This window comes from Cebus imitator, unplaced genomic scaffold (assembly GCF_001604975.1).
Source record: "Cebus imitator isolate Cc_AM_T3 unplaced genomic scaffold, Cebus_imitator-1.0 Scaffold8, whole genome shotgun sequence".
NCBI classification, from domain to species: domain Eukaryota; kingdom Metazoa; phylum Chordata; class Mammalia; order Primates; family Cebidae; genus Cebus; species Cebus imitator.
Genome location: NW_016107323.1, coordinates 7,248,626 through 7,257,128, shown reverse-complemented (window position 1 = coordinate 7,257,128; position 8,503 = coordinate 7,248,626).

Below are 8,503 nucleotides of genomic sequence, written 5' to 3'. Positions count from 1 at the left end.
TAGTATTCCTTGATATTATTTGAATTTTGATACATTGAGCATGCATTTTAATTTTTAACAATTTTATTGGGACGTAACTCGTGTAATACAATTCACCAATTTAAAGAGGACTTTTGTGTATTTACGCATTCAGTGGTTTTTAGTATATTCAGAGTTATGCAATCATGCCTGTGGTATATATATATATATTTTTTTGTATTTTTAGTAGAGACGGGGTTTCACCATGTTGACCAGGATGGTCTCGATCTCTTGACCTCGTGATCCACCCGCCTCGGCCTCCCAAAGTGCTGGGATTACAGGCTTGAGCCACCGCGCTCGGCCATATATTTTTTTAAATAAAAAAATATTTTTGAAAGATGCTTCAAAAGTGAACTTAGTACTGACAAGAAAATGTGTGTGAGAATCAGAAAAAAATGGAAAAGTATAACACTCATAAACAGGGAGGAAAAAATATATATGAACAAAAAAAGATGGAGAAGGTCAGAGATAGAAAACAAAGTTTATTTTTGCTTTTTTTAGAGACAGGGTCTTGCTCTGTTGCCCAGGCTAGAGTGCAGTGGCATGATCATAGCTCACTGCAACATTGAACAACTCCCTGGCTCAAGATATCCTCCTGCTTCACCCTCCATTCCTGGCTAAAGAAAGATTTTTAAAAGCATGTTAGATCTACATCCTTTTTTTTTTTTTTTTTGAGACAGTCTCTCACTGTTGCCTGGGCTGGAGTGCGGTGGCGTGATCTTGGTTCACTGCAACCTCTGCCTCCCAGGTTCAAGTGATTATGCTGCCTCCCCTTCCATAGTAGTTAAGATTACAGGCATGTGCCACCGTGCCCGGCTAATTTTTTGTATTTTTAGTAGAGACAGGTTTCACTATATTGGCCAGGCTGGTCTGGAACTCCTAACCTCGTGATCCACCCACCTTGGCCTCCCAAAGTACTGGAATTACAGGCATGAGCCACTGTTCCTGGCCTTTTTGTTTTTTGAGACAGAGTCTTGCTCTGTCACCTAGGCTGGAGTGCAATGGCACAATCTTGACTCACTGCAACCTCTGCCTCCCGGGATCTAGCGATTCTCCTGCCTCAGCCTCCCGAGTAGCTGGGACTATAGGAGCACACCTCCACACCCGGCTAATTTTTGTATTTTTAGTAGAGACGGGTTTCACCATGTTGGTCAGGCTGCTCTCGAATTCCTGACCTTCTGATCCGCCTGCCTTGGCCTTCCACAGTGCTGGGATTACAGGCGTGTGCTACCGTGCCAGCCAGATCCGCATCCTTAAATAAACACATCTGGATTTTGTAACTAAAAGATCAAGGTAAGATATTTGGGCATGATAAGAAAAATAAACCTTTGATTTGATGGGACTGGAAATCCAATCAAATCAAAGGTTTCTTTTTCTTATTTGGATAAACCAGATTCCATATAAATGTGCAGACAGCTGGATATGAATTCCATCTATGGAAGACACATAAAAAGAATTTAGGGAACCATGTTATCTGTAATTTCCAGAAATCTCTCCTGTTTTAGGAAGGCTGACAGAGAGGTTCTCACCCTCAAGCAATGAATACTCACTGAACATCAATAATACTGATTTGGTTAAGAGTATCTGAAAATATAAGGAGAGATGGATAGAAAGAAAAAGACTCCTGAAACATACTGACAAACATAATAACCACAAACCATGCAGGAATATTCTGACCTTTTGGCTCAAACTTTTGTCCATGTTTTTAGAAGAAGGATGAGAAAACTTACTTTTGAAAACACATAATGTTCCATAAAAACATTCGGCAAAACTCAGATTTAATCTATTACTTAAAATTACCTTTTCTCTGAGACATTTTCCTCATTAAAATCGTCCTTGAGCACTACAGACTTAGGAACATCCTGTAGATCATCTTATTTTCTTTATTCAAAACTTTAAAAAGCACAGCTCCAAAGTTGTATAGCTGGAAGCATCTCTGACACCAGGAAAATCAAACTTTACTTTTCCTGTGTATTCTATAAAATCAATTAGCTTGAGTAGTACCTGATCTTATTTACTTAATTAGGGCAGTGTGGTGACTTTAGCAATTGCTCTAGTTCAACTTCACTACAATAATGGAAATGTACACAGTATAGCCACTCCCATGTAAAACCTGTTTTTATAAAGGAGTAAATGTCAGATTAAAAATAAAAGTTGCCAGTTTTTGAGTTAGGAGACTGCAAAGTAGTACTGGTGCAGTAATGTATAACAATTAAAAATTTAAGATCAGTCTGTCATCTGATGAGATGGGTCATCTTTAAAATTATCTTAACTGGTAATAGCTTATTTTTTATTTACTTTGTGGTAATAGTTTAAAAATCTCTCGACTATCTTTTCAAAATCACTCACCTTGTGGCTAACACATGACTAACACTTGGTTCCAAATCAAGCAAGAAGGAATTCTTGAGAACAAGCTATCTTTTAATAAAGGGTTATAATACGGTGTATCTATTTCCATGTGTGTTTGCATGTGTGTATGTGTAACACAGCATTTTATTGGGAATTAATGTATTGCACATGCTGGAGACTGTAGCTAATATATTAACATATTAATCTCTATAAATCCTCTAATTGCCTATAACATCTTAGGAAACCATATGAAAATAGAAAATATGACTATCCCTGGTAATACACCATGTAGGACAATGATCAGACTAAAATAAGTATTTAATTGCTTAAAAGTAAAACCACCTTATCAGAGAGGTTACCTACATCTTATCCTGCGACCATGACAACAAATTAAAAACGGAATTGCTGAAACCTCCAAAATATGCAAAATGGTAACTGAAAGGATGTCACTTTAATGACAGTTAAAACATCCATCTCCATGGGCTAAATGTAGACACAATTGGACCTTGGCATTCAGGCTTGAGGTTAGACCAGCAGGACTTCTATTGTCATCTGGACAGGTGGCAATAGCCTTAGAAGGGGATGTCAGGGCCTCCAAAGTCTTCTTTTAGATCTTACATCAAGCTACAATGAACCCTGGCTTCAAATGAAAATTTGAATGCCAGAAAGCAAAGGCGAAGAGTTAACTGCGGGTTTTTTTTTTTTTTTTATTTCTTAGATGCTAAAATATTTTAAAAAGCAAGGGTAGCTCAATTTAGATTACAAAAAGGCACTCTGATGAAAAGCAAATGTGTTCCTAAATGTATTTTGAAGTAGATGGTTAGAAAGCTAATATAGAGTTTGTGGGCTAAATATATCATTTCTTTTAGAAGCTGAACATATTGCTGGGAGAAAAAGTCCTCTATCATAGGACTTATGGCATATAGTAACTAAAATGTTTTTCCATTCGTTGAATTTTCAATGTTGGGGAATATTATTATTCAGTAGACCTAGAGAGGAGTCCTAAATTGGAAAAGCAGCTGAGTCCAAGGTCATCTCTTTGTTTCCAAATATATCTTGAAACAAATGCAAGAAGGGCACTTTGCTGAGTGTTATCTGGACATATATAGTTTCAATCAAATTCTTCAAGAAGTGTCAGAATAAAAGTTGAACATTTGTTTGACACTGCCAAGTCACTAGCAAGTGGGTCTCTTCAAGGGCTGAGGCTCTCCTTGCCGACTTGGCAATTATTCTGTAAAAAGTTCTTTTGCCTCCTCTTAAGAAAAAAAGAAAATCATGCACAGAGAAAAACCAGCTTTGAATATTTCGCACATTTTTTTAAATATAGGAAATCACATAAACTTATAAAAATGTCTCCCAATAAAAATATAACTTCTAAATATTCTGTTTCTCAGCTTAATTCCTTAGAATTATCAAATCTTTTTCACAAATCTGAAAATGTTACATGTAACAAAAAAGTGATGGCATAGATGATACAGAGTTGTAAACTGAATCAAAGAATAAAATGAGGCTGGGTGTGGTGGCTCATGCCTGTAATCCCAGCACTTAGGGAGGCCGAGGTGGGAGGATCACTTGAGGCCAGGAGTTCAAGACCAACCTGGGCAACACAGTGAGACCCCATATCTCTCTCTAAAAAAAATAAATAAATAAAAGAGGCCGGGCACAGTGGCCCATACCTGTAATCCTAACACTTTAGGAGGCCAAGGCAGGCAGATCACCTGAGGTAAATAGTTCAAGACCAGCCAGGCCAATAGGGAGAAACCTCATCTCTACTAAAAATACAAAATTAGCCGGGTGTGGTGGTGCATGCCTGTAATCCCAGCTGTTCAGGGGGCTGAGGAAGGAGAAAAGCTTGAACCCGGGAGGCGGAGGCTGTGGTAAGCTGAGATTGCACCATTGCACTTCAGCCTGGGCAGCAAGAGTAAAACTCTGTCTCAAAAATAAGTAAATAAAAAAAAGTGGAATCTTTGAATTAGTGTAAAATATAACCCCAAAATACAATGAAACAAATTAATTGGCTTACCACCTATACTGCTCTTCTCTGTCACAAAAAATAAACCAAACTTAGTCCATAATAGCAATTCCGTGGAAGATGATAATTTCTCATTCCCTATAATGCAGTGAATCTCATTTCATCAATGGTCCAAAGGGATATTAAGAAGAACTCCTGGCCTGCTGTAGTGGCTCACGCCTGTAATCCCAGCACTTTGGGAGGCCAAGGTGGGTAGATCACCTGAGGTCAGGAGTTTGAGACCAGCTTGGCCAACCTGGTGAAACCCCATCTCTACTAAAAATACAAAAATTAGCTGGGTGTGGTGGCATGAACCTGTAATCCTAGCTACTCAGGAGGTGGAGGTTGCAGTAAGCCAAGATCGTGCCACTGCACTCCAGCCTGGGCAACAGAGTGAGACTTTGTCTCAAAAAAAAAAGAAAAAAAGAAAAAAAGGAAAAAAAGAACTCCTATAGTTATTACCAGCAGACCATGACTGATAACTGAACATTCTAGAAACCTTCAGCTTCAATCTCCCACTCCATTCCAGCTTCATCTCTATTCCCTCCGGCGCGTCTGGCATGTACCTCAGGGCATTCCCTTTTGGGGCTTCCTCTTCTCTACAGAGGTCTTGCTTCCTCTGGGAGCCAATTTCTACTCAAGCTTCCATAAGAGGTTTAACTTGAATGTTTTCTCCTCTAGCCTGACCAGATTGCTACAACCTGTGTTTTCTCCCACTTTGAGTTCTGTGGGGATTATAAACCCTACTATCCATGTGGTTTTTATCCCATTCCAGGAACCTGAAATAAAATTTTAGGAGACTCTAACTCTCAAAAGATTATAATTCCCTCCCCACTATATGCAATAAGAAATAAAAACTAAACCATAAAACAAATATAAGGAAGTCTAACAGAGTCCTGCTTTTTCTTTCTCTCTTTTTTTTGAGACAGAGTCTCACTCCATCACCCAGGCTGGAGTATAGTGGTGCAATCTCAGCTTACTGCAGCCTCTGTCTTCTGGGTTCAAGTGATTCTCATGCCTCAGCCTCCCAAGTAGCTAGAAGTACAAGCATGCACCACTACGCCTGGGTAATTTTTGTATTTTTAGTAAAGACAGGGATTTTGCCATGTTGGCCAGGCTGGTCTCAAACCCCTGACCTCAAGTGATTGGCCCACCTTGGCCTCCCAAAGTGCTGGGATTACAGGCGTGAGCCACCACGCCTGGCCGAATTTTGCTTTTTCTAATGGAAACTTCTTTGATTTTTGAAATATCAAATATTTTCAGAAAATCTGCAGTGCATTTGCCTATTGGCTAATCCAGTACTACTTTGTTGGTTACATCGCTTATCTTGATAACCAGACTTTAAGCTGCTGAAAAGTTGCAGTCATGCCTTTTCTTGCTCAATATACTTACTATAGAGCTGGATAAGGGAGAAGTGAGTGATAAATACTTGCCGGTTTCACTGCTGCTGTTCTGCCATGCTCTCCCATTCACCTGTCTGCATCTTACCCATCCTACCAGGCCCAGATGAATTCCTACCTCTTGGATAAAGCCTCCTTGACTCTACTCTTTCTTGAGCTTCTTGTCTTTCCTATATTTCCAATTTGAATTTATATTGCTCCACAAAATTTAGCACTTGGTTATTACTTCTTGATGTGTTTACTGTTGTTTAATGTATTGCTAGTCCTGTTAACAACCGGGGCCATATCTTACATTTTTACTGCACCTTTTCATTCAGCCTAGCTGAGTGTCCAGCACATTACAGAATCCAAGAGCTTGATAAATAACAGGAATTCCTTCCCCATCCCCCATGCACCTGTGTAACTTACTGAGCCATACTAGACTTCTTGTCCTTTCCTTAACATGCCATATCCTTAAATGTCTTTATGTCTTCACTTTTCCCATGCCTATCAAAATTTTAACTCATCCTTACAAATCCAGCTCAATTCCCATCTCCTCTGTTAATCTTTCCACAATCCCCCATCAGAATTAATTGCTGCTTCCTTTGAGCTCCCTGTTCTTTGCAAACATAGCACTTATTTTGCTGCATAATACTGTGAGGTCTTTGAGAGCAAAAACGAGGTCATGTTCAATTTCTATTTTAGCACTTAGCACAGTGTCAGGCACACAAGATAACAAACATTTGCACAAAAATAAACGAGTGGACTTTCAATTTCATTCTCCAATTAATCAAGTATTATCTTGCTAATTTCTTTGGTTAAGAAATTACCTGTTGGTATTTTCACAGAAAAAGACAAGAAATATCTATAAAACTGTTCAACAGATTCTGGATTTAACCAAATTTGATAAATTTTGTGGTTTGCTTAATATTTTATTGTATTTCAATCTTTTTTTTTTTTTTTTTGAGACAGAATCTCGCTCTCTCACAGACTAAAGTGCAGTGGCACAATCTTGGTTCACTGCAACTTCCACCTCCTGGGTTCAAGCGATTCTCCTGCCTCAGCCTCCCAAGTAGCTGGGATTACAGGCGTGTGCCACCACGCCCAGCTAATTTTTTGTACTTTTGGTAGAGACAGGGTTTCAACATGTTGGCCAGGCTGATCTCAAACTCCTGGGCTCATGCGATCCTCCTGCCTCAGCCTCCTGAAGTGCTAGGCGTGAGCACCACACCCAGCTGTATTTCAATCTTTAAGTTTCATTGTAGCATTGTTCATAAAGTGAAAAATTGGACTTGATCTAAACGTCCAGCAATTGCAGACATGCATGATTTTAACATACTCACAGAGAGATTTAAATGATAACCCTACAAAGTTTCAGTGTGCTCTCTATTTAAAACTGCTACTCATTTCTTTCATTCATTTACTGGACATTCAATTTCAGTGTAATTCCCTCTTCTGGTTGGTTGAGGTTACTGTTAATCATTTAGTAAAGTTTGTTCTTCAGGTATAGCAAGCAAACACATTTTTTTTTTTAAAAAGGTACTATAATCTTATAATAAGCACTAAAAATTATTTTACACCATAACTCATAAATAGACATCAATCTGTTTCCTTATATACAATGGGTATATATACATGGGTCACACTGCAATATAGCATAGTAGTTATGAGCACAGGTTTTAGATCCTGGCTCTGCCACAATCATTAGTTGTGTAATACTGTGAAAGTTTCTCTTTGTTTCAGTTTCCTTATCTACAAAATGGGGATAATTACAGCTGCCTCATAAGGTTATTGTGAGAGTTACGTTAGTTCTACATACATAAAGCACTTAGGACAGTGCCTGGTACAAACGGAGTGCTCAGTACCAGGTTAGTTGTTTGAATCAGTCATATGATCATGATTAGAGCTTCAGAGAATAAAACTTGTTAAATCTTGCTTTGCATAACAGATGTTTATAAAAAGTCCTTTTTCTGTAAGTTCGATTCACTTTCAGAACCAATAACTTAATCAGCCTGTGCTCTAACAATGAAACAGGCTCCCTCATGAGGAGTGAACTGCTTTGGGGGTACAACACCATGGCTGGAAAGTGATTCACTACATGCACTACATAATTGATTTGCACACTGGAGAGAGGTTGGAAGAGATCCCTCAAAGGTCCCAATCTAATAAATGATTACATGAATCATTCTGAGGTTCCTTTCAAGCTCCAAAATTCTATGACTGTTTACCAGGATATTGCATGCAGCATTAAGCCAAGCCAGGAACCTGCTGTTACGCTCTGAACTGAGGTGGAAACACATACTTTCACTGAAAAACAAAAATCTTTAATTTCTTCCTGTGCTTGGAATAGTGAATTTCCATAGCAGTAAACCAGGTTTGGTAACTCAAGCCTCTCAGCAATTCTAGAAAGGAAATTGTGAAAATATTGGTGTTTGCCAAGAAAGTACTTCCAGTTTGCCAAAAGAGGGAGCATAGGAGCAGAAAGCATATATTTGTCCAAGTCTCTTAAAAATACTTATTTGGGATCTGTGTTTCATTTTTTGATATCTTTTGCAAGGATGGGGTAGGGCTAAACAATGTTTACAGTCAACTTTCTCTTTTTAAGATTATCTTAAGACAGTAGGGTCAAGGATAAAAAAACACACAGATAACTTTTTTTTTTTTTTTTTTGAGACGGAGTTTCACTCTTGTTACCCAGGCTGGAGTGCAATGGCGCGATCTTGGCTCACCGCAACCTCCGCCTCCT